The sequence below is a fragment of the Bos grunniens genome, chromosome 4 (assembly GCF_055505025.1).
Source record: "Bos grunniens cultivar Pamir isolate PY7600 chromosome 4, Bosgru_T2T1.0, whole genome shotgun sequence".
In the NCBI taxonomy this organism is placed as follows: Eukaryota; Metazoa; Chordata; class Mammalia; order Artiodactyla; family Bovidae; genus Bos; species Bos grunniens.
In genome coordinates, this window is record NC_141168.1 from 19,607,235 (window position 1) to 19,632,294 (window position 25,060).

The following is a 25,060-nucleotide window of genomic DNA, read 5'->3' on the forward strand; positions in this document are numbered from 1 at the left end:
TCATTCTTGGCTAGAGGCCATACAGACACAGATAGAGGCTGTACTTGGCAAGAAAACCCAGGCTCTAAAACAATGCAATGACGAGCTTTGGGAACTCTAAAGCAACACGCAAATAAAAGGGATCATTTGCTCAAATCCACACTATTTTTTTTCTGACCTCCCAATGCGTACTTCACTTATTTTGATACTTTTTTTTATTCTGTTGTGATAGTCATTGCTTGATAAGCTAGAGTATAGTTATTCTCTTCATGCCTTACATACACATATTTAGAATCATTTTATATAAATGTATATATTCAAAATACTTTATATACAATCAGTGCTCAATTACAATGTTTGTTGTTGAAGCCATCTAGTCTATGACATATATTTGTTCCAGGAGTCCGAGCTGACAAAGACATGCCCCATCAATCCAGAAAAAAACCTCTTATTTTTAAACGCCCTGTTAACCCAAACTTCAGTTGAGTTAGTCCCACCCTTCTCCTCTATTGTTGCAGGAGTCTTAACACCTCTATCATAGCACCTATATATCATGTGTTCTTCACCACATCTCCAAGGAAAATTTGTCAGGGCTAGGATTATGGTTATTCATCTTTGCATCCTAGATGGCCAACAGAGTACCTGGTTGTACCTAATTTTACAGTAATGTTGAAGAACAAATGAATAAGCAAGTATTACCACTGTATCAGGGGCTTCCCAGGTGGCACAGTGGTAAAAGAATCTGCCTGCCAATACAGGGGATGCAAGAGACATGCGTTGGGAAGATCCCCTGGAGGAGGAAATGGCAACCCACTCCAGTATTCTTGAGAGGAGCCTGGTGAGCTACAGTCCACTGGTTGCCAACATTGGACATGACTAAGTACACAGTGCTCACCACTGTGTCAGTATCTGTCCCTTACACAGCACTTACACACACTTTCCATATAATAACTGATAATATGGGAGGAAGATAGAAAAGTAAGCTCTAAATACAGAATGAAAGTGATACTGACATGAGTAACAGATTTTTTCCTCAGTTTGAAATATGAATAATGTTCCCTTTATATGAATACGTACATATGTACATATACATACATACACACACACACACACACACACACACACACATGGGCTTCCCTGGTGGCTCAGACCATAAAGAATCCACCTGCAGTGTGGAAGACCTGGGTTCAACCCCTGGTTTGGGAAGATCCTCTGGTGGAGGGCATGACAACCCACTGCAGTATTCTTGCCTGGAGAATCCCCATGGACAGAGGAACCTGGTGGGCTACAATTCCTGGGGTCACAAAGAGTCGGACACAACTGAGTGACTAAGCATATATATCTCCTTGGATTTGGGATTTTTTTTCCTGAGAAGGATGGAGTCAAAGGGAATTCCTAGTCATGTTCATCTGTTTCAGCAAGCTGTATTCCAGCCCTCTCTGAAATCCACAGGGGTTCCACAGACAAAGGTAGAAAGCAGTGGAGTCCAATCTGATTCTCCCTTTCCTCCATCATTAAAAAGGTGCAATCTGCCAAAGAAGGATTGCCATCCCTATCTAAATCTTTTTCTTTGAATCTATATGAAGACAAATGAAACATTTTCTAAAATTGGAGGCAAATTAGCTTTCGGTCTCCTCAAATACAATTTCTCTGAGAACAAAGTCTCATCCGTCTTCTGATGTGATTAATCTTACTAGTACCAACTACTTGGGAGTTCACACTAGAGAAACATATTGATAAAACACAAAACGACTTCCTGAGGTTTTTGTTAAGATGTTCCATTTAATTTAAGGTCATCATTTATGTGGAATTCTCTGCTAGTGAGGCAAGATAAGCAGCTTTATTTCTTGGCAAAAACACTCTTTTGATTTTTGCCACTCAGTAACCCATAAAGAGAACACAGTATTTACAAACAAGGCTCTGACATGTTCTCCTGTAACTTTCTTGTGCTTTCACAGTTTCAAACGCCTCTTAAAATAGCTCTGCAAGTGCCCTCCCAACATTCCCCAGGAGCACATCACGTTCCGGTGTAAGTGACAGTGGTCTGAGAGAGCATTCTGTCACCTCATTGTGAATTTCTCTGGACCATGAAATACCCAGTGTCCCAGACAACACCAATTTTCAACTTATCGCCAACTGCTTCTCCTCTCCATTTTACTCTGATATAAAACAAAGCAAAAAAGACAACCAAAAAAAATGGGCATTTCATTTTGAAAATATTTGTGGCCAAGTTGATTACATTTATGGTTATCAAGACTTCAGGATGAAGTAATCTGCTATTTGGAAGAAAAGTACATGGACAGAATTAGGAGAGACGACATCAAACTACAGCTTTCCAATTTGTCTCTTTTTTTTATGCTAAAGATGGACAATTTTTGCCAATTTGGAAGTAGATATAACAACAAAGTTTCCTAATGACCTCATGAAGTGGAGAAACAGAATAAAGAGGTAGATTTTGGTGTCATTTTGGAGAAGGAAATGGCAACCCACTCCAGTATTCTTGCCTGGAGAATCCCACGGACAGAGGAGGCTGGCAGGCTTCAGCCCATGGGGTCACAAGAGTTGGACACAACTTAGTGACTAAACCACCACCATTGGTGACATTTATAAAAGGCTTCATCCATCATATTTCTCTCTGCTTTTAGCATTTGTCATATATCTCCAGGGAAAAAAACATTGCAGAACTTGTTTTCAATTATCTTTTATTATGTCAAGTTAAAAGGTTGAGTTGATATCTTTTGATGAGCATCAACATTATTAAAAAAAAATACTGGTCCAAATAGATAACTGAAAGGATTAATGAAAACTCTATTTATATTCTGTTTCAGTAGCAAAAATGAACAGATGAAATTTCCAAAGCTTCTGGAAAGCAGAATAGTTGATTCTTGCAAGATTGTAGTATCTCACTGAATCAGGGTTGATTCGCAGCAAGAACCCAGAAGAATGACATAATGATCAATCTGTATTATGAAAGGTTGACCCCCGTGTCATACCTGTTGTTAAAGTTTTGATTTTCACTCTTACTTAAACCTCAGCATTTCCAACAAAATGTTACCACTAAATCATGAGAAAGTGTTAGTCACGAAGTCATGTCCAACTCTTTGTGACCCCATGGACTGTAGCCTGCCAGGATCCTCAGTCCGTGGAATTTTCTAGGCAAGAATACTGGAGTGGGTAGCCCTTCCCTTCTCCAGGAGATCTTCCCTACCCAAAACACCCATGTCTCTTGCATTGCAGGCAGACTCTTTACATCTGAGCCACCAGGGAAGCTCCACTTTGAAAACATCAGGGAAACAGAAGAGGGGAGATGGAAAAAAGAATCAGAAGTCCCACAGAACTGAAAAAGACTAGCAAGGGGGTTGTATAGCTCAAGATTTTTTTTAGAAAGAAACTCAAGAATTAAGAATAATCATATAGAGCATTTCATAGGGGTAGACATGATGGGGTAATGCAACTGAAAATGCACTGGATATCAAAACGTTCAGGCCCCAGTCCTGGCTCTGTCACCTTAAACATCGTCACCGACAGAGCAACTCACTTCCATTTCTTGCTCAGTTTCCTTAACTGTAAAATAAGTGCATGAGACTATATAATTTTGAACACTTCACTAAAGACTTGACTCTGTGAAGTCAAAGGAATTAAAGACAAACTGGCAACAATACAATGGTATCCAAAATGCAAATTCTTAACCACTATTTTATACTGCCTGACAGTGGAGTATATCTTTTGTGAGATACTGGAACCTCAAGTTAGAGAAAAAGGTTAAAACCTTTTCTTTCTAAGCTCTCTAGTCAATAGTGAAGGCCAGTGGAAGTTTCTGGCTGCCAAAGAGCACAGCTCCACTATAACTAACAAGGCCGCAGAGTGCTATTATGACAGAATGCTAAGCCTGAGTAAAGAAGGGGGTGAAATTGGGCATGTGAGTATAGTATCTCCACTTCCCCAGGAATATTTCTGCAGGATGATAGACAGGGGTCAGGTAGGAGGGATAGCTAGGGATAGCAAAGCAATGTGATTTGCATAAAGTAAGTGCTAAGTAAATATTTGTTGAATTAATGAATAAAAGAACAAATAAATTCTTATTCCAATTCTATGCATAAGACTAAGACTACATAGTATGGCAGGGTATGCAGAATGTTACTCCATTTCATGATGTAAATCATTCTCCATCTTTTTAGATAATTCTCCATATTATCTTGTAGATGGAATGAAATAGAGTCCATTGTTTTTGATGTATTGAAAGTCCATCCTAGTATGAAAAAAAAAGTGGTATATTTAAATCCTATGTGATCTGTGCTAACTAAAATTTGTTTCAACATACCCTACATATAATAACAATCAAAATGAGTTACTTTAAAAGTTCATGTGATGGTTATTAATTACATTCAGCTTAAACAAAGTAATAATAATACCATATACCTACAAAGGTACCCCACAGAAAATTTTGCTCAAGCTTAGACGAAGTGTTGGTTTCAAAAGTGGGAAAACTTATCAGAAGAAAAGGGTTATTTTGAAAGAAAAATTTTACCTAGAAAGAGAATTTCTTTGAGCTATTTCAGAGAATGGTGACTTCTTGTTATGAAACCAATAGAAGAAGATTAGGGTAGTAAGAAATTTTGGATGTTCAGCAGAGGCAACAGAGGAAAAGATGGTTGGATAGCATCATTGACTCAATGATGTTTGAGCAAACTCCAGGAGATAGTGAAGGACAGGGAAGCCTAGTGCGCTACAGTCCATGGGGTTGCAAAGAGTTGGACACGACTTAGTGACTGAACAACAGAAAGCAGACTAAGGGCATAAAATCATCATTAAAAATATTTATTGACTTCTGCTATGTGTCAAGCATAGAACTAGGCATAAGATGCTGAGCAAAACTTTAAAAACCACAAAATGCACATCTTCCCTTTATGGAGTGTGTCTCTTCTTATGAAACCAGAGAATATCAATGACAACTTCATTCATTGTGTAAAGGACTTGAATAGAAGGTACATGTTTAAGCCAAAGAGTGAGCCCAAGCAGAGATACTAAAAGTCAAATTTTAAAAGCCTCTTAGGATTTGTCTTACTTTTCAAATAAATTAAGAATACTCTGTCTGCTACTGATAAAACAAGTTAAGTTTATGCTCCATTTAAAGGTCAGTAAAAGTATCTTAGGTAAGTTCTCAGGTTTTATTCTTAGCTTCATTATAAGTGATCTGCTGAGACTTGGAAGATCTTGGAAAAGAGAAACAGAAAAAAAAAAAAAGATTTGCAATGTCCATTCTTCATCTTCTCATAATTACAGACTCCAAGGAGCTGAAGAGTTGCCCACACTGGATAAACACACTATCTAAGTCTTTCAGCAAAGAGGCAAAATATTTTTGTTGTCTGATTTACTATATACATATATATAGATAGATATAGATATATAACTATCTATATAAATAGTGAGATTCCAAAATATACAGTGAAAAATATAATAATGAGAAATAAAACTAGTTAAATAAAAACCACAAGATGGCAAGTATTGAATGAGCCATCAAGCTAAGAAAAAACATGAAGGAAACATAAATGCATATTACTAAGTTTAAGAAGCCAATCTGAAGAGTCTACATACTATATGATTCCAGCTGTATAACATTCTGGAAAATGCAAAACTCTGGAGACAGTAAAAGGATCAGTGGCTGTGCCCGGTTAGGAGGGAAAGAGGTGTACATAAGGGGGAGCACAGAGGATTTTGTGGGGCAATGAAATTACCCTTTATGATACTATATTGGTGGATACATGTTATTACCTTTACATTTGTCAAAACTCTTGGAAAATACAACACCAAGAGTGAACCCTACTGTAAACTAGGAACTGTGAGTTCATCCATTGTAACCAGGGCCCCTCTCTAGTGGCTGATGTCGACTGTGGAAGAAGCCATCCCTGTATGCGGGCAGGAAGCATACGAGAATTCATTGTACTTTCTAGTCAGTTCTGCTGTGAACCTAAAACTTCTTTTTAACACACACACACACACACACACAAAGACGAGCAGCAAGGAAGTTATCTTTCAGTAATTATACAGAGTAATGAAAAATCATTTTGAATTTTAGATAACTGATCTATTGATATCATCTCATATTCAATTTATTGGGAAATTAAAATAAGAGCACATGGAGTTTGGGAGAAAAAATTTTTTAAAGTAGTCAAATATTTCCAGCAACTGGGATGAATAACCAACTCTAATTTAATTAAAAGAAGCAAATGCAGAAAATGACCTTTAGAAACTCTGGCCAGTATATGGCACAGTGATTTCAATGATCTGCTGTTCCTAAGTATTAGGGAAATCAGCTAACAGTCACCATCGAATATTTCTAAAAGTGCATCTCACACCATAAGGTGCCAAAATATAAGAACTGGAGCAATACCTAATAAAGGAGAAGACAGCAGGGCTGCCAGTTAGAGCCTACACTCTAGATTCAATATCTTCTAAAATCACGGGACTGAATCAGAGGGGGAAATGTCACAAACTTTTGTGTACTGAAAAAGCTGCCGAGAGGCAGGAGCAATTAAGCAGCTGAGGGTTGAGAAACCAAAGAATGATCCAAGAGAAGTGGATCATGGGAATTCGCATTGCGATACAGAAGCTAAAATAAGCCGGTGAACATCAAAGGGGAGACATTTGACAACATCCTTCTCCCTTGAAAATGACTCCTGAGATTCGATCTGAACACTTAAATGATAGAAACGATGTCATTTTATTTTGTTTGAATATGGAAACGCTGGAAAATAAATATGACCTCCTTTCTATATCACTTCTCGAAAATAAAAGTAATGTGAATTTTTAGTAAATTCCTACAGAGATAGAAGCCAAGGAATCTTCTTTTAAATGAGAGAGGTTTAAAGAGGAATGCTAAGGATGTGAATTTCTTGAAGAATGTGTTATGTAACTAACTGCAAGGGAGAATAATTATCACTTTAATTAATGAGGGCCTTGCTGTTGCTCCCTTGTGAAAGATACTCCTTGGTTAAAAGTGTCAGTATGTAAAAATATTGACTGATATTGAAATGTAAGAGTGTGAAATTTCAATTAATTATAAAAAAAATTAGCTGGTATTATCATTTACCAATAGACACTAATGATTCCTGGAGACTTAGGACACACAAACGAATAGTTAAGAGTTGACAGTGGGCATGTAAACAGGAATAGAATTAATCCACTGATGCTTTATCCCTCAGAATAATTAGCTGCTTTGGCCTTTTACATATGCAACGTGGAGGTTAATGTTAAGTCATAGCAGTTGTCTTGCAAAGAAAAGGAATAGGTAGCACAATAGGAAACAGAAGATCAAATAATATTTTAACAACACATAGTGTTTTCATAGTCAACAAAAGTGTTCCTATATATATTTGTATATGTTTTATAAATACTCACAGAGTCATGTTTTATGTCTTGGCAATTCCATACCTAGAAGCTATATTAAGACTTTTGTCCCCTCTGTACCTAGAGAGAGCTCCCAGGGGGCTAAGAAGGATAAAGCATCTTCAAACATGAAGCCTACTATCAGACTAAACCAGGAGGTGAGTGGCCAAGGTAGATTCTAAATATATCTAAGATTGATTCCTCAAGTATAAACTGTGTTTTCATGTTTCCATATTCTTAAGTCAGTGTGATGTGCCCCTTTTTCTTCCCTCTTTTTCCTTGACTTTATCAGAATTAGATGGCAAATAATACAATTGGATATTCTTTTAAAGAAACTCCTTATGGTAGTAAAACAAAATAAACAAACAAACAAAAATTTAATACTCATCTTTGATTTTAGATGTGAGACTGATGCCCAAAGCAATGAACTTACTCTTAGGTCTTAACAAGTTATTTTGTGTCCACTGGCAAGAATTTCTGCACTTACTTAGAAAGAAAAAACAACCCTCTATCACATCGGATTGGTGCAAGCTATAGGAATAGTATACATAAAGAAAATGGCACAGGGTCTAAACTGTGGTAGACACTCAAGAAAGAGTGGCTATGATTTCACTGTTTTTATTGTCTTTATTCAGAAAACGAAGATCATGGCATCTGGTCCCATCACTTCATGGGAAATAGATGGGGAAGCAGTGGAAACAGTGTCAGACTTTATTTTTTTGGGCTCCAAAATCACTGCAGATGGTGACTGCAGCCATGAAATTAAAAGATGCTTACTCCTTGGAAGGAAAGTTATGACCAATCTAGATAGCATATTCAAAAGCAGAGACATTTCTTTGCCAACAAAGGTTCGTCTAGTCAAGGCTATGGTTTTTCCTGTGGTCATGTATGGATGTGAGAGTTGGACTGTGAAGAAGGCTGAGCGCCAAAGAATTGATGCTTTTGAACTGTGGTGTTGGAGAAGACTCTTGCGAGTCCCTTGGACTGCAAGGAGATCCAACCAGTCCATTCTGAAGGAGATCAGCCCTGGGATTTCTTTGGAAGGAATGATGCTAAAGCTGAAACTCCAGTACTTTGGCTACCTCATGCAAAGAGTTGACACATTGGAAAAGACTCATGCTGGGAGGGATTGGGGGCAAGAGGAGAAGGGGACGACAGAGGATGAGATGGCTGGATGGCATCACTAACTCGATGGACATGAGTCTGAGTGAACTCTGGGAGTTGGTGATGGACAGGGAGGCCTGGCGTGCTTCGATTCATGGGGTTGCAAAGAGTCGGACACGACTGAGTGACTGATCTGATCTGATTTGATCTGATTGTCTTTATTGTTGTCACAGAAGAGTATCTCATTCAAAATTCTGAAATTTTCCCTAACACGGAAACATTCAGTCATGAAAAATATCCAGTCATGCTCACTTTAAAGTAAATGCAAAAGTGTGACCCCTTGCTTGGCACCCATCAGCCAGAGACAACAGAAGCTAAACCTACATCGTCCACTGTTCTCCCTGCCTTCAGTACTCCCAGGACACAATACAAAAGGAGAGAAAAGTCTGTAGTATTTAAGCTTACATGTGAAGACAAAAAGGCCCACACCACTGATAAAATCTGGTAGCAAAGTAATTTTGAGGATGAAGCAAGAAAACAGCAGGCAGATTTGGGAAGCACTTTGCCTTTGGGGCTGCTCTTTATTTTCTTCCTAAAATGAAACCAAATGTCCTGATGCTCTCCAAAGAATACAATTAAATAGAGTTTCCCTATCATTTCCTATTTTTACTCTGGCTATATGGTAGCAGAGCAGAGTATTAGAAAATCTTCATTATGTTCAACAATATGAAATTGTATGAAATTTATGTTCTTCTCTTGACAATCAAATTATTCCATGCTTAGCTTTTATAGAGAGTAGGAAAAATTAGCCTTTAGGTAATTCTTTAGCTTCTCATTGCATTCCTTCTAAAGAGTTCCTTAGTAGTTAATTAAATAATCAAGAAATTATAGGCTTTTCTTCCAATATTATTTCATCTTGTTTACTGACTTGGCATAGTTGATGAGGTAGGGGAAGGCAATTCTTTGCTTATTAAAGTGGAAGACAACTTCAGGACCGATGGTGAGCAATAACATCAGGAAAAACCACCATAACATTCCTTTCCTGGAGGAGGTTTTATATCAGTCTGCTACTGGGGTTCATTACAGTGCACCAACATTTTGTAACAGTAACAGTGAAATGTATCCCCATTAACATTTGTGACAATTTCTCCACTCTCCTCCACTAGAACTCCTGCATTAGAGCTCCAAGAGAGGAAGGGGAAGAGGGCCAGGTGCTTGGTCTGCTAGATTAGGAACAGAAATCTAGACAGAACCCCAGACAGGAGAGTGCACAGAGCAGCTCTGGAACCATGAAGACATCTTCCCAAGGAAGTATCAGAGAGAATGAGTAATTTTGGACAGAGAAAATGGAAAGACATCAAGTGCTTATTTCTTCAATAACCAGGACTGATTTAACTCTGTGGACATAAGGTATACGTAAGGACTATACTCCATCTAGACAAATAAGTGTCAGAGTCATATGACATAGAAGAGAATCATCTTTATCTTTGGATATTCTCCTGAGTTGTTACTCATCACATGTAACTGAAAGATCGAATAGTCTCTGACCACAAACAAGCTCTCAGTCTCAGTGCCTCATACAAGGAAGACTCTTGATGATATTGGTAGCAGCCTTTGGGTTGGTTATCCAACCTTTGTTATCCAACCTTTGTACTTCTCCATTGCCCTTTAGATGCCAGTTCTTCCATCTGATCTTATTTTAAAATGTAGTCCTGTGTTTACCCACCTCAGTATCACATGAGGTGCTAAACACACAGATTCTTGGGTCTGGCCCCAAATCTGCCGACCCAGAATCTCTTCAAGAAGAATAGGGTATTTCAAGGACTCAACCAGTGAATGAAACTCTTTGAAAGACTTCTTAGAAGACAGAGGTGATTTGATTCAAATAATTCAGAATCTGGTTGATGATGAATGTGGACTGCTGAAAAAGATCCATTTCTTCCATGAGATAAACATTTGAAGGGATCTAGGAGCCTCAACTTCAGAAACAAGAAGTTCTGCTCTACTGAACCCTGTAAATCCAGATGACTTCAAAATAATGCTCTGCTTCCACACAGTTTGCTGTTTATTTTCACTGATCTTAAAAACATAGATCTTCAGTTTTGTTTTTGCTGCACATTAGCCACGGGTTGGAAATTTGACTCTAAACTAGTTATTTGACCTATGGAGATGCCTATAATTTCCTTGATACAATAAAATGGAATGGGGGATTATGCACATTAATAGAGTTACCTATTATCTGCTCAAAACACTGGGGAAAAATAATGCTCTGTAAAGCTCTGATTCTAACACAGTTGAAATGTATATCACTGTCATGTATGCAAATATGGCCTCTGTTCTCAATACAGACATTATCAGCATCCCTAACAAATTCTGGTTAGTGCCCCATTACCAGTACCAGGTAAAAATCATTCAACTTGCCTAGAACTCTTGCAGGCTAACCATTCTGTAAACAGTTCATTTTAATATCCAAGAAAACAATTCTGCCAATCCCATACAGCAATGTACCTGATTGTGAGAAATTAAATGAAATTATAGGATGCTAAATATTCGGCAAAATATCTGCCACACCATAGCTTTTCTTACCTATTATTATTAGTTAGGGAAATGACTAGTTTAAGTATTATATTTATTACTGCTTATTAGTTTTATACTAATAGTAAATTAAATGAAGAGAAGGAGGAAAAAGAGAAGAATGAAGAGAAAACAAATTTGACCAATATTTACTTTGCATTTACTCTATGTCAGTCATTACACTAAGCTATTTATATATATGTATTATTTCCTTGTGTAGAAGGGGAATGGAGAAGTGGCTAACAGAGCTTGGAATAAAGGCTTTGGTCATCTATGGAAGATCTCATGTGGATTTGATTTTTAGTTTATCCTAGACAGTTGAGACAGTGAAGAATTTTTAACAAGAGAATAACATGTTCAGATTTGCATTTTAGAAAGGTTATTCCAGCAATGCGAGGCATAGATTGTACTAGAGAAAGACTGAAGGTGGGAGACCATAGAAACACAAGGCTCTGGTGACAGTTCAAGTAAGAGACGCTGAGGATCTAAAAAAGATGTGTGGATGGAGAAGAGAGGATGAAGTCCAGACAAATCTAAGAGATGTTTGATTTGATGACTCAGATGGTGACAGTGGAACTGGAGTGAGGAAGAAAGAAGATACTTCTAGCATGTCAACCTTACTTCTAATGTGTCATGTGATTTGTAAATAATAATAATATGCATATTATATATTCACACAATAATAAAGAGCAAAACTTTCAAGTTTCTCCAATAACAAAACAACAAATTACACATGCAAATATTATTTTATCATCATCATCATCATCAACACTATTATATATCCTATCCAGCAAAAACAATGTTCCCATTCTAAAGACAGAACACTTCCATTTTGAAATTTTAAAGACTTAAACATACGAAACAATCCATTAGCTTAGATATCTCATCCAGAGATATCTCAATATCTCCCATAACAAAACTGTCTTTGTAAATCCCACAGAAAAATTTTCACAATAATGTTAAACACATAAGGATCATAAATATCCATTTCCCATAACTTTCTAGAACTCTACACAGCAAACAGTACTTAATATGTTCAGGCAATGAATGTTTTCTACTAATATTTTTACTTAGAAACATACTAATTAATAAGAGTCTTTCTTGCTTTTGTCCACCTCAAATTATTGAAACAAAAATTCTCTCAATTTTAAAAAATGTTTCTTGCCCAATCCACAGTAGTGTGCTTCCTGTTACCGGACACCAGAGGGCGCCATTCAGTGAAAGCTTGGATTGGGGAGAGGGGGGCGAAAAACAAAGAAGGAATTCCATTGCTAATGAAAGAGACTGATTTTTTAGTGTGTACCCTTATCTACCATGAAACATTACCATGGTAACAGCACCAGTTAAGATGACTGTATATTTAGGTCACAGTATAAAAGAAGGAGCTTGAACATGTGTGCAGAAAAAGGGAAATGAAATAAAGACAAGAATATATCAAGTGTAGAAGGAGGCAAACCAGTCAGAACAAGCCTCACACACTTTGCTAATCATATGTTCACAAAGTCACACTATGCTTTTCAAAGCAAAGGTGGATGATCAGTTTTAACTAAAATCAAAACCTGCCATTCAAACTCAGAACTTCAAGCACAAACAATCTTAATATAAAGAAAGAGGAACTCATGTGGAGAGACAACTAGAGGAAAGTGGGAATGTGTATACTCTGAGGCAGTTCTTGGTTAACTGCATCACAATGGAAAACCTCTTTACTCACTTAAACACTTAAGGTGAGTTGAATTGGGTACTATCAAAAACTCTTTCATCCTCCTGCACCAGACAAAAGGAAATCTTGGTGTTGCTACAGGTGAAAATAGCATCTGCCAAAATACCAGGTAATTTCTGTGCCCTTACTTTCCTCTGCCAGAGGCAATCACTGGGTCAAGCAGGTTATGCCAACAGAAGAATCTAGTTGGCAATGAATCTTTCTTGCTTAGGCTTTAGGGAATACAACCAGAATACACAGTTTAACTGAAGGAGTGGGGAGAACACTGTTGGACTCTAAACACCAGAGTTGTGATTTCCTCAAACATAGGGGAACACGTACACTGTATCTCCACAGAGTAAGACAAAGCCTGGATTCCAACACGAGTCCAAAGACTAGAGTCCAACAGCCCTTGTTTGAATCCAGGGACTGCGACTTACTAGCTGTGTGATCTTGGGTCATTACCCGACCCCTCTGAAAGCCAGTTTCCTCATTTGTAAAATGGGGACACTAACATCTAATTCATAGGATTGTGGCTGTGATACAATAAGAAACTGGTTCATCAATTCACTCATTCAACAAATAGTTAATAAACTCCTAGAAGACAGACACTCTTTTAAACGCTGGGGATAAAGCCCTGACAGAAAGATGATATCATACATGTGAAGTGCTTAGGACAGTTTCAGAGACTTAGAACACACTATATGAAAATGCATTTCCAAGGGAAAATGACCTGCTTCCTTTGTTCCACACAAAACACACACTACCGTCCCCATGATCGCCATGTGGCCCTGCTGAGCTTTGGGGTGTGTGGTCAGTACCCTTGCTCTGATACCTTTTAAGGAAAGCAGTCCCCACATCTGCTGAGTGAACCGAAGGTAGACAAAATGGGAACAGGAGACAGGGAATAAACCAGGGGGTCACCAGGGGAATACAGATGGTTTTGATATAGAGAAGTCCACTGAGGAACACAACACAGGCTCACATTGCAAAATGCCAACTCAACTCCAATACAAAGTTAAAAGAAGAAAACCAGGTCCCTCAAGGAGACTGTGTGACAAAGTGTTTCTGTCAGTCTCTTGATCCTACTGAGTAAACTAAAGAAAGATTAAGATAAGAGTAAGAGTGGGTTTGAGTGGTCATATTTAGGCAGTTGCTCATGGGCATTCTCTCACAGGCATGCCCCAAGGACTGACATCAGTGATGGAGATTATTATGGGGCTCGTAATGGCATGCTCACAGATTCTTGTCCTCATTTTTTCCTTCCCATTCTCTCTTCAACTCCTTTATTAGAATAAGTGGCCTCCTCTTCTTCCTCTCTTACACTGGCTTCACCTTTGTTCACTGCTGTGGGTTAGAGTGACGTGTCTCCTGTTGGTCTTTCTCCAGGAAAGCGGGTTCCCTGCCCTCCCTCCCTTCTCTGTGGTCTGCTGTTTTCCCCAAAACTCTGAGACTTCGCTTCCCTCCTCCTGTGCTCAGAGGGTTGGCTACTCTGAAATTAGAAATGTAAAACCGCCACTGAAGTACATAGAAGTTCAGATAACCCCAGATGTTAGGGGTTATCTGGGCAAAGAAGGGGATAGGATCGTGTTTGGAGCAATGTGGGTTTTTAAATGTGAAGATGTCCCCCCCCATATTGACAGACTGTGGGGGCTCATTCCAAAGAGACTTTTACCTACATTTGACTGCTGGCTTTCCTACATATGGCTTCCCAGGTGGCTCAGTGGTAAAGAACCCACCTGCCAATGCAGGAGACTCAGGAGACATGGGTTCGATCCCTGGGTTGGAAAAAATTGCCTGGAGTAGGAAATGGCAATCCATCCAGTATTCTTGCCAGGAAATCCCATGAACAGAGGAGCCTGGCAGGCAACAGTATGTGTGGTCGCAAAGAGTCGGACACGACTGAGTGACTGAGCACACAGCACAGTCTCCTACACTTATCTCTGAAGTCAGCTGAGTTACAAACACATTCTGTGGGTTCTTTTAAACTTAAACTAGGATAGGGATATTCAAATTGACCTATTTTCTCCCTACAATCCCCCCAGACAACCTCAAACACACTTATATAAACAAACACACTTTTCTTTTACAGGAAGACCAAGCATTTTCAGGAAGCCCACCCTGAATTTTGGGATCCAAGGACTTTACCCCACTCCTGCCCCATCTCATTCACAGAGTTTTAAAATAGTCAGCTGAGTTGGTTGGTACTTCCATGCCTTTTTAGGGTCAAGTTTTACTTTTCAGCTTTAATTGGCATAATTGTTTAGCCTAATAAAGCATGTAGAGTCAATAGAAGTTGCTTATAGTACTGCCACAGCTAGACATTTACTAATAATAGTCATAACAAAAATTCATCTGATAATAGCATTACTTCTTGAATCCTTAGCCGTCAAATCCTGCAAAGCTGCTACATTGTTGGCACAAAATTCTTCCATCCATTTGCCAAGAGTCTCAAAAAGTCCACTTTCTGAATTGTAGCCTAATATAGTTCTTAGTGTGATCTACGGATTTAATTCTATGATTATCCCCTTGTGGTTACCACCCCAAAGACCCCACATACACACACCTAATTGCAGTTTCTTAACTGTGTCATCATCCTTATTATTTGCTTATCAATGAAAGTGTACTCTCTCTATATATCCTTCTATATATTTTCAGTATAATGCATATATTATATTTGATTGCCAACAAAATACAGTAGGAGGATCCTGTGGCCCAAGGTTGGGTGAATAGCTGCAGTGTACGAGGTGCCACATTTCAGAGCCCTCTCAAGGCAGGTAAACCGGAAAGGTCTGGAGCAAAGTGAGCTGCTGGTCCACCCCAGGACCTGGCTCTCTGAACTTCCCCAGAGAGAGGTTGCTTTCCTAAGGGTGGGCTCTCCTCTACGCAGGCGCTGAGGGGGCCAGAGCCTCAGGGTCCCCTCAGAGCAGCTGCAGCCGAGCTACAGTGCTGGGGGCCTCTGCCCTCAGAGTCTCCCCCTACACCACTCTCAACCCAAATTCAAGTTTTCCCCAGGCCTTTCCCATTGCCCCACTGTTTCTCTCTGGAATCTGGGCCGGCTCAGCCCTCCTCGGAGCCAAGGCCACCGCCGCCGTGACTGTGATCCTGGTCAAGGAGGTGGTCCTTGCCGCAGGCGCTTGGGGTTGTGGAATTGGGGGGCGGGGGCTGCGTGCGGGAGCGCGGGCGGGTGTGCGGTACAGCAGGGAGATGCGTGTTGTGTCGCTTGCTGCGTGTACTAGGGGATGGGCAAACTACACGAACCCACTGCCACCCAGCGCTAAGAAGAGCAAGAAAGGCAACACAAACCAGAAAAAGGCAAGATGAAAGGGAAATAGAAAGTCAGTGCGGGGGATTCCGGAGCTTGAGGACTTGAAGGCTCCGTGCTCTTGCTGCGCTCCCCGCGATTGGGCGGGCCGACTTGGAGCCCTAGGTGGCCTCCGTCACAGGCGGGCCGTGGCCGTGAACCGACTAAGGACACAGGAGGGCGGCTCGGGTGAGATGTCGGTCGACAGCTCTGCTTGACTTAGGCATTTACCTCCGTTTCTCCTCTCTCCTCCCTCCCCTCCATCCCGAGGGACTCCCCAGAGATATTTCCTTACAGGCAACCCTGGTCTCAAGGCGTGGGTCTGGCGAGCCCAGTGGACCCTCTTTTTCACGATTTTGTGGCTTAGAGCAGCCTGGAGGAACGCGACAAGCAGGGGGCTAGAGAAGGTTGGGGACGCTGTCGGGAGGCTGAGGCAGTGGGTGTGCGCTGCTTTCTGAGTCAGTGATTCCGGGGAATCTCGAGTCTTGACCTCTTCAGAGCTCTCCCAGGCAAGCAGCGTCCGGCCCCGCCGGGGACGCCTCAGGGGCGCGGGGCAGAGCGCACAGGTGGAATTGCTGCGCGATCTCCCCTGCGCGGGCTTGGACCGTCCGTACCTCGCAGGTTCCGAGAGCTACAAGTTATCTGTGATCGCCCGAGTCCGCAGGTGCGGACGGCAAAGGGATATTGTGGGTGCAGTCGTTCCCAATCTACAACCCCGAAGCCCGCCGGGGTGGCTCAGAGCTCATTGTGAGGTGGCTGTCGGCGCAGCCCTGGCACGGTCCGGGACCCCGCGGGCTTGGGGCTGAGACCCTGTCCTCTAGCCGAGGCGGACGGCCGACCTCATGTTCGGGCCGAAATGGGACGAGGTTGCAGAAGGCTTCCTCCTGCTCGGTCCTGGGACCCTCTCCCCATTCGTGTCCCCCCCGCCCTTGGCCACGCTCCTAGGACCACAGCGCGAAGCCTCCCTCCGGCCACCTGGCGCTGGCGCTCACAGAGCGGAACCCGCGGATCGTGCGGGGCCGGGGAGCCAGGCCTCCACCCTAAACGCCTGGGAGACGTGGCCAGACCCCAGGCTGGAAGAAACGTGAGGGGCAGGAGAGGGCGAAGCTCCCCGGTCTTGCGGACACCGCAAGGAAGGGGGAGTTGGTGACAGTGGAAGGGGTGGCGGGCTGGAAGAGGGCGCGACGCGCCGGCCGGCTCGGGCCCCCAGGCTGCCATCGCCACATTCCTCCGGACTCGGTGACCCGCGGAATGGCATCCCTTCCCGCGCTCTGCCTCTTCTGCTCCTGCTTTCCAGACCCGCCATCGCTGCCCTCAGTTCTCCAAGCCCCAGAAATCAAAGTTTCCGTTTGAGGATCTGGACTTGTGGAAGAATTTGCCAATTCCCTCACCTCAGTCCCCTCCGCGCCCGTTCCGGAGAATCGGGAGGTGCCAGGGTCCCTGGCGCTGGCCAGCGGAGGGCTGAGCAGCTGGCTGTCCTTACCTGCCGCCGGATTAGCTCCAGTTGCCTCCCCGGGCTGCAGTATCCCTGGCGTGGGCTGGCTGGCAGGAGCGTGGAGCCCTTCACAGGTTCGGGGCTGACCCGCCGCGGAGCTAGCGGCGCGCGGCTCAGAGTCCAAGGCCGGGCGCCGGCTTGCTCTCTCCCTTGATCTTGCAAACGAAAAGGAGAAGATTAGTTGGTGCCGCGACACTCGGAGGGGTGGGGCGGGGGGAGGCGGGGAGAGAGCGGACCCAAAGGCTCGGGCAAGAGCCGCGGGGCTCGGGCGCGCGCTAGCAGAGTCGCGCACCCCACATGCGTCCCAGGCACTTTACGAGTCTGGAGGCCCTTGGCGGTGTAGACTGGAGTTAAAGTGACACTGCCCCCGCCCGCCACACCAAAACACCAAAGGCGAAGAAGCAAAAAGGACTTTCAAACCTGGCTTTCACGAAGAAGAGGAGTCTGGAGAGCAAGACAGAACGGAGACCTGGCTGGACTGACGAGCTGGGCGGGATTCATTTCTTCACCAAAGTGATTGGGGAAGTAGTTATTAGTGTAGGGGCAACTAATTACTAATTAGTTCGGTGCCTCTGGCGATCTCCGAGTGGAATCTGCAGTTTCAAGGCTCTGGCCAACCCGCAGGCTGGCGTGTGTGCGTTCGTGTGTGTATGCGTGTCCGTGTGTGTCACGCGCACTCGCTGGAGCGGGTCTCTGCGTCCGGGCACCTTTGGTATAAAAAGAGAGTGTGTGTGTATTCGTCAGTGTGTGTTCGATTAGCTGCGATGGGCAGACAATTTCTGGAGAAAACATTTACAATTTTCTTTCAATATGACGGGATTAGTTGCTGTTGAAGGCGCTCCTCCAATGAAATCTTCTCTGCTCTCTGATTTGGCGGTTCTTCTGAGCAAATATGACAGCCTTTTCTCCAGGCTCCTTTCTGCTCCTTTCCACGTCCATCCCCAGAGCCAAGCTCTCCATCTGCAATTTCTACATCAGAACGTTCACAGTTACCACCATTGCCCAGTCCCATTCCTGCAAGTATGATTGCTATAAAAGTGACATGACATATTGGGAAGAACTCGGTGTTGCTTTCTGATTGCCGAAGACGCTTAAGCCCAGTTTTTCCAGGTGGGAAAATATTAGAATAAATCCTCTATGCTTTGTAAACATATAATCGTGCTGAACTATTCACAGATTGTTTATTTCTTTGGGACACTGGCAAAAGTATAAGAGGAAGAGGTAACTGTTTTCTTTCTTCTTTTACACTGGGGTGAATGCCCATGTTTTCTTTGACTAATAGGCATTAGATTACAAAGTATTTATGATCCTTTATGAAATTTGGGATCTCCATGAAAAAAAATCAGTATATAATTTTTTTTTCTGTTAAAACAATCTTAGCTTTTTATTTTTTAATTTTAATGAGAAATCCATTCCAAGAAGAATATTATTTTTAGGCTGTAGTCCCAATTGATAAAGATAAAATGATACAAAACAATATGATTCTAAAGTATAGTTGAGGACAAGACTTGCTTTTGTGAAAGTATGTGTATATAAGCATAGCATCAGTGTATGATATGCTATAAGGCTGCATTTTCTTTCATCTACCTTTGGCAATCAAATGAAAACAGCTTGAAACCTTAATTGATGTATCCAATTAAGTTCAGTTCAAATCTTGATGCCTAGGCCTTTGCTAGTTGTCAAAGGGAATACAGAATAGCAATAGTCACTGCCCCTGTCTTTTATAAGCTCCCCATTTTATTAGCTTCCCTGGTGGCTCAGTGGTAAAGAATTTGCTTGCAATACAGGAGCCACAGGAGATGAGGGTTCGATTCCTGTGTTGGGAAGATCCCCTGAGGAGGAAATGGCAACCCCCTCCAGGATTCTTGCCTGGAGAATCCCTTGGACAGAAGAGCCTGGTAGGTTACAGTCCATGGTGTCGCAAAGAGTTGGACAGGACTAAAGCGACTTAGTACACATGCGAGCATCTTATTGGCAGGGAAAGACATTCAGATGACACTCAAGATGAATAAATATGCAGCAATATAAATTCATCAATAAATAAAAATTGTGTGTATAAAAAGGTCTACCCTTTCTGTTAACTCATAGCCATCACCAGATAGGATATGGCACAAACTATTGTGGTTGATATAAGTCATCCTGAAATAATGCACTACATACTGCATGTGGCTTTACCTTCAGCCTCCGTACCCTCACCTCCCATCATCACTGGGAGAGTATAAGATACTTGTTAGAAAATCAAGACAGTTCTGTCCAGTCTTGACCTCAGCCTCCCCTAGCATTTGACCCATTACATCAAACATCTGATTTTGTCATTTCATCAGGGTATCTTTTGAAAATGAATTCAGATTTTCCTTTCTCTCTTCATTATTTCTGACTATTAAGCTTCCATAAGCTCAGGGAGTTGGCTTGGATGTTTAAAACAAAACAAAACCACATACACATCCCAAAGCAGAGAAGTAAAGGGGAAAGAATCCCTAGCCAGCAAAAGAGAAGAAAACCCAGTGATCTGTTGTTAATTCTGTTCTTTCAAATCATTAATGCCTTCTAACAAATGGGGTTTTGTTGTTATTTAGTCACTAAGTCGTGACTCTTGTGGCCCTATGGACTGCAGCCCACCAGGCTCCTCTGTCCATGGGATTTCACAGGCAAAGAGTACTGGAATAGGTTGCTATTTTCTTCTCCAGGGGATCTTCCCAACAAAGGATTGAACCCGCATCTTCTGCAATGGCAGGCAGATTCTTTACTGCTGAGCCACCAGGGAAGCCCACAATTAGGGCTACACATTCCAAACAGAGCAATAAAGCAAAAAGCCAATGAAATCTAATGACTATTTTCTTAGACTTGAATAAAATAGAGTCCATGAATCACTGAACAGTCATGTTTAATAGAAATCCTGATAGTTATGGCCTTTCGGAGAACAGCTGCAAATGGAAACAGCATTTTTATCAAACAATCAACAAAAATGTCCATTTTTTTTCTTTTAGGTCATAACTGAAAACACTTTTTAAAAAACATATACTTGTATCTATGCCAGTTATTGTGTGTTTCTGAAGAATTATTTAACCCTTATGTGCCTCATTTTCTCAATCTGTAAAAGGGATATAGTAATAGTAACATTCCCATTTTTAGAAGGAATAATGAGTTTTTATATAGAATAATGAGTGCATTCAGGTAATATTTTCAGAAGAAGGTCTCACATACAGCAAATTAGCTATAAGACTGTCAGTAAGGATTTAAAAACAGATTCTTGGGTCATTCCTCTGACCTACTAAATCAAAATATCTAGGAGTGAGTCTTGTGATTGGAAACTACTGCTCCTCAATTTCATGCAACAAGCATGTTAAACATAATCCATCAAAACACGGACCAGAAGAAATACCATTTTCCCCTTTCTAGTTTCTCTTTCTATACAAGAAAATATTAAGTATACTCAGAGCATTTTATTTTTATTTCATAAGCCAGTTCACTTTCTGAGATAAAAGAGTACGGCCCCCTCCCAGGAATACAGCTTTTACATTTATTAGTAACCCACAGTGTGGGACACTTTCAAAAGTGCTTTCTACAGACTTTATGGAACACATATCTATGGGTTTCCCTTATCTACATGCCTATTTTCCACCTCAAAGAACACTGAGAAATTAGTAATTTCCACTTGTGAGGCCAACCTTGTTACCTGTGACCTCAAAAACTTACTTTCAGGCATGTGCTCAAAAGAGATGACTTAGAATATTTGACAAAGCTCCTTTTTGAATATGACTGTCAATAAGATTACCACCAACATGAGGAAAAGGGGGATGAAGAATCTCATGCCTGGGAATGTGGTGCATATTTTTTTTGTGCTGTGCTGATCTCAGTGTGGCAATAATTAGGCTTCAGTAATTAGATGCACAAATCAGCACTCTGTCATCATAAGTACATTAAGAGGGTGACGAGTTCAGCTCAAGTGGTTTCCCACCAGGTATAGTGGCCATAACATTTTCTTGATTCTCTGCTTTCAAAGAACCAAGAAAAGGAAGGTGAGATCTTTGACTATATGGGGAAAATGAGCGGAGAGCAAGGAGACCTTGCCATGTCTTCATCTCCCACTCACACAAACTGTTCAGGATTCGAACTAGGAAAGTACAGCATTTATCAGCAGGAGGTTTGGGAAAGGCAGGCTGATTTTTCTGATGTTTGCCAAAGAAACCTATCTTTTCCTCGACCTCAGTTTGAAATATAACAATTCTGGGTTAAAAGTGAACCTCCACTAGCGACAGTCATCGCTAAAATGGGTGCTACAATTGCCCTCCCTGTTTTGAAATCTTAATAACAGTCCGATAATAGACACACTATTCTTCTTAGAGTTACTTGTTGTTTGTAGTTATTGCCCCTACAAATCTTAGAGAGTAATTTTAAATGCTCCTATTCTTTATCTAGAAAAAGATGATCTCTTTCCTAGAAAATCCTAAGCTTTTCTTTTTCAGTCCCTGCAGTAGGAGTTTCCATATACAAACGAGACTGATTCTGAGTGACGATGCTTGGTGACAGTTTAACAAACAATGCTTTGCTATTTTTCCCTTCTTCTTTTTCTTGAAGTTTGGTGTCACAGCTGTTTTAAACTCTTCCTTTCCTAGCAGTGTTGGTGTTATCCAAAGCCTGAAAACGTTTACTGCTGCTAATTCTAAAATATTTAAAACACAGAGCTCATTTCAAACAGGGTATATGAACAAGGGGGACAAAATGAAACACCACCTTGCAAGATGTTAAGCGGTTGCAATGGCAATAAATCAGTATTAAGAATGCAAGAGGAAAAGGCCGCATGGGACATGTGTTTCCTAGAGAAGCATTAGTGTCTGGGCATTCCTCCTTCCAAGATGTAGTGCCCACTTCCTCTTTGGAGGTAAACCTCTAAGATAGAGAACTGAAACATTTCAACTACATCAACCTCATGGGAGACTGTGACAAATAGCTTAAATTTCCCCTTTTCACAGCCTGAGTGAGATGCCATAATCTCAGATGGAGATAAGATTCTAGCAAGTTCAAAGTGAAAGTCTTACCAGATTCTTCTCTGTGTGGGGAGTCCTGAGTTATTTGAATCAATGACTGCATGGTAGAGAGTAGGTTGTGTGTATGTGAAAGTCACTCAGTCATGTCCAACTCTTTGCAACCCCATGGTCCATACAGTCCATGGAATTCTCTAGGGCAGAATACTGGAGTGGGTAGCCTTTCCCTTCTCCAGGGGATCTTCCCAATCCAGGGATTGAACCCAGGTCTCCCACATTAGAGGCAGATTCTTGACCAGCTGAGCCACAAGGGAAGTCCAAAGAGTAGGCTAAGAATTCTCAAAATCTTTCTAGTCTGTAAGGAAACTTAATTTCTTAAAATTTAGAATCAACCAATCACATCACTGTGGACAGTGACTGCAGCCACAAAATTAAAAGATAATTACTACTTGGAAGAAAAGCTATGGCAAACCTAGACAGTATATTAAATAGCAGAGACAAAGGTCCGTATTGTCAAAGCTATGATTTTTCCAATAGTAATGTACCAATGTAGGAGTTGGATCATAAAGAAGGCTGAGCGCCAAAGAACTAATACTTTCGAATTGTGGGGCTGGAGAAGACTCTTGAGAATACCTTGAAGAACAAGGAGATCAAACCATTCAATCCTAAAGGAAATCAGCCCTGAATATTCATTGGAAGGACTGATGCTGAAACTCCAATACTTTGGCCACCTGATCTGAAGAGCCAACTCACTGGAAAAAACCCTGGAGCTGGGAAAGATTCAGGGCAAGAAGAGAAGGAGGTGACAGAGGAGAAGGGGGTGACAGAGGATGAGATGGTTGGATGGCATCATGGACTCAATGGACATGAGTCTGAGCAAACTCTGGGAGATGGTGAAGGATGGGAAGCCTGGTGTGCTGAGGTCCACAGGGTCGCAAGGAGTCAGACACAACTCTGTGACTGAACAACAACAAAAATCACATACTCATGGGAATTCACATAATTCCTCAGGTTACATAGTCACTTGGTTCTTAAGCTAAATAAAATGGTCCTTCGAGGGACAGGTGGAATTGAAAACCTTTCAAAGATATCCTGGGAGGCAGCATCACAGAGGACAGCATCTTCACTAAATCTGACTTACTCTCTATTTCTTAAGAGTGACTGAGATAGTTGTGATGCATAAAGTTGCCTTCTACCAAGCAAGACTCAGCTGAATGTATCTGATATCCCCCGATACAGACTTTTCACTTTAAAAACAAGCCTTCTCCTACTAGTGCTCCCAAAGAAGAGTTCCCTAAAGCATTCCCTGATTTACTGTGCCTAATAAGACAGACCCTGAACACCTCCTTTCTTCTTCATTTACTCAGCAAGGTGACTGGTTTCCAGTTTAAGGGCCTCATTTAGAAAATCTCATGAACTGTATTCTATACATCCCTGCAAAAAGGAATGAGGCAAGCCTTCAGATGAAGTCAATGTATATGCTACATTCCTACAAAGCTTTTATTGACAAACATTTTCTTAGAAAGCAAGCTCATTTTAAAAGGATGCCCAATAAGCATGCACTGGTAATCACTGAACATTTGCAATAACAACCACTCAAAACCTACCCATAAATCTCCACAGCTGACACAGTGCGCTCTCCTGTTATTGATGCCAGGATATGGAGCAGACAGATTCCCTTGCATGACTGTAATCCCATGGAAATGTTTCTTGAGCAAGTCTCCTGTAAACAAGCTGCCATTGCTTTCCTTCCTTCTACAGCATTGTGAATCGCAGGAGACACTTCTGAGAGTCGAGTGTTTCTCAGAAGCCTATCATAAACTAAACATGAAGTATTGAAATTGGCTCAACAGAATTAGTATATCATGCAATATTCTCTTAAATATTAGGGCAACAGAAATAAATAAGATTCCTGCCCTTCTGAAAGCTAACGCATTTGGAAAGAACAACAGAAACAGAAATACTGCTCTTAGACACTTGTGATAAAACTTTTGATGCCATAATCCATGGGGGATTTGGGAAAGGGCCTGACACTTTCCTATCAGAGAGCTGATTCCAGAGGTGGACTTTACATAAGGTATACTCTATCTGGGATTAGGGAGCTATGACAAGATAGATCTTGGGAGAGACGATGGATGATAGAACAATATTTAATATACTTAAAGCTATTGTTAAAACCGAAGATGTATATTAATGACCATTATTAATAAACAGAATTTTTGTTCAGTCGCTCAGTGGTGTCTGATTCTTTGTGACCCCATGGACTCTAGCTCACCAGGCTCCTCTGTCCATGGGATTTTCCAGGCAAGAATACTGGAGTGGGGTGCCATTTATATTCCACCCCAAAATATGCCTCTTTGATTATTTTGAGCTGGTTATTTTTGAGAAAAGGCAGACATGGGAGAAGTTCTGAAAACGGAGTAGAAGTCACTCTTTTGTAAGAGACCTTTTTACATTTGTAAGGGAAATCTCCATTTGGAAGGGTATCTCCCTCTCCAAGAGAAGGATGACTAAAGCTCTAGAAATGTCTCATC

At 41.4% G+C, this 25,060-nt stretch overlaps 1 protein-coding gene across 4 annotated transcripts in view; it reads right to left on the reverse strand.

Annotated features, from left to right (window-relative positions):
- Positions 1-25,060, reverse strand: part of CHRM2 (cholinergic receptor muscarinic 2) — a 759,729-nt gene that overhangs the window by 146,167 nt on the left and 588,502 nt on the right. For 2 of the 4 annotated variants that reach the window (XM_086395412.1, XM_086395411.1), the window contains 2 exons: positions 17,962-18,510; positions 17,530-17,696 (listed from right to left, as the gene is read on the reverse strand). The gene's annotated coding sequence lies outside the window, so the exon portion shown is untranslated. Of the gene's footprint in view, positions 1-17,437; positions 17,697-17,961; positions 18,688-25,060 lie in introns of those variants that run through there. The other 2 variants (XM_086395414.1, XM_086395413.1) reach the window with 2 other exon arrangements.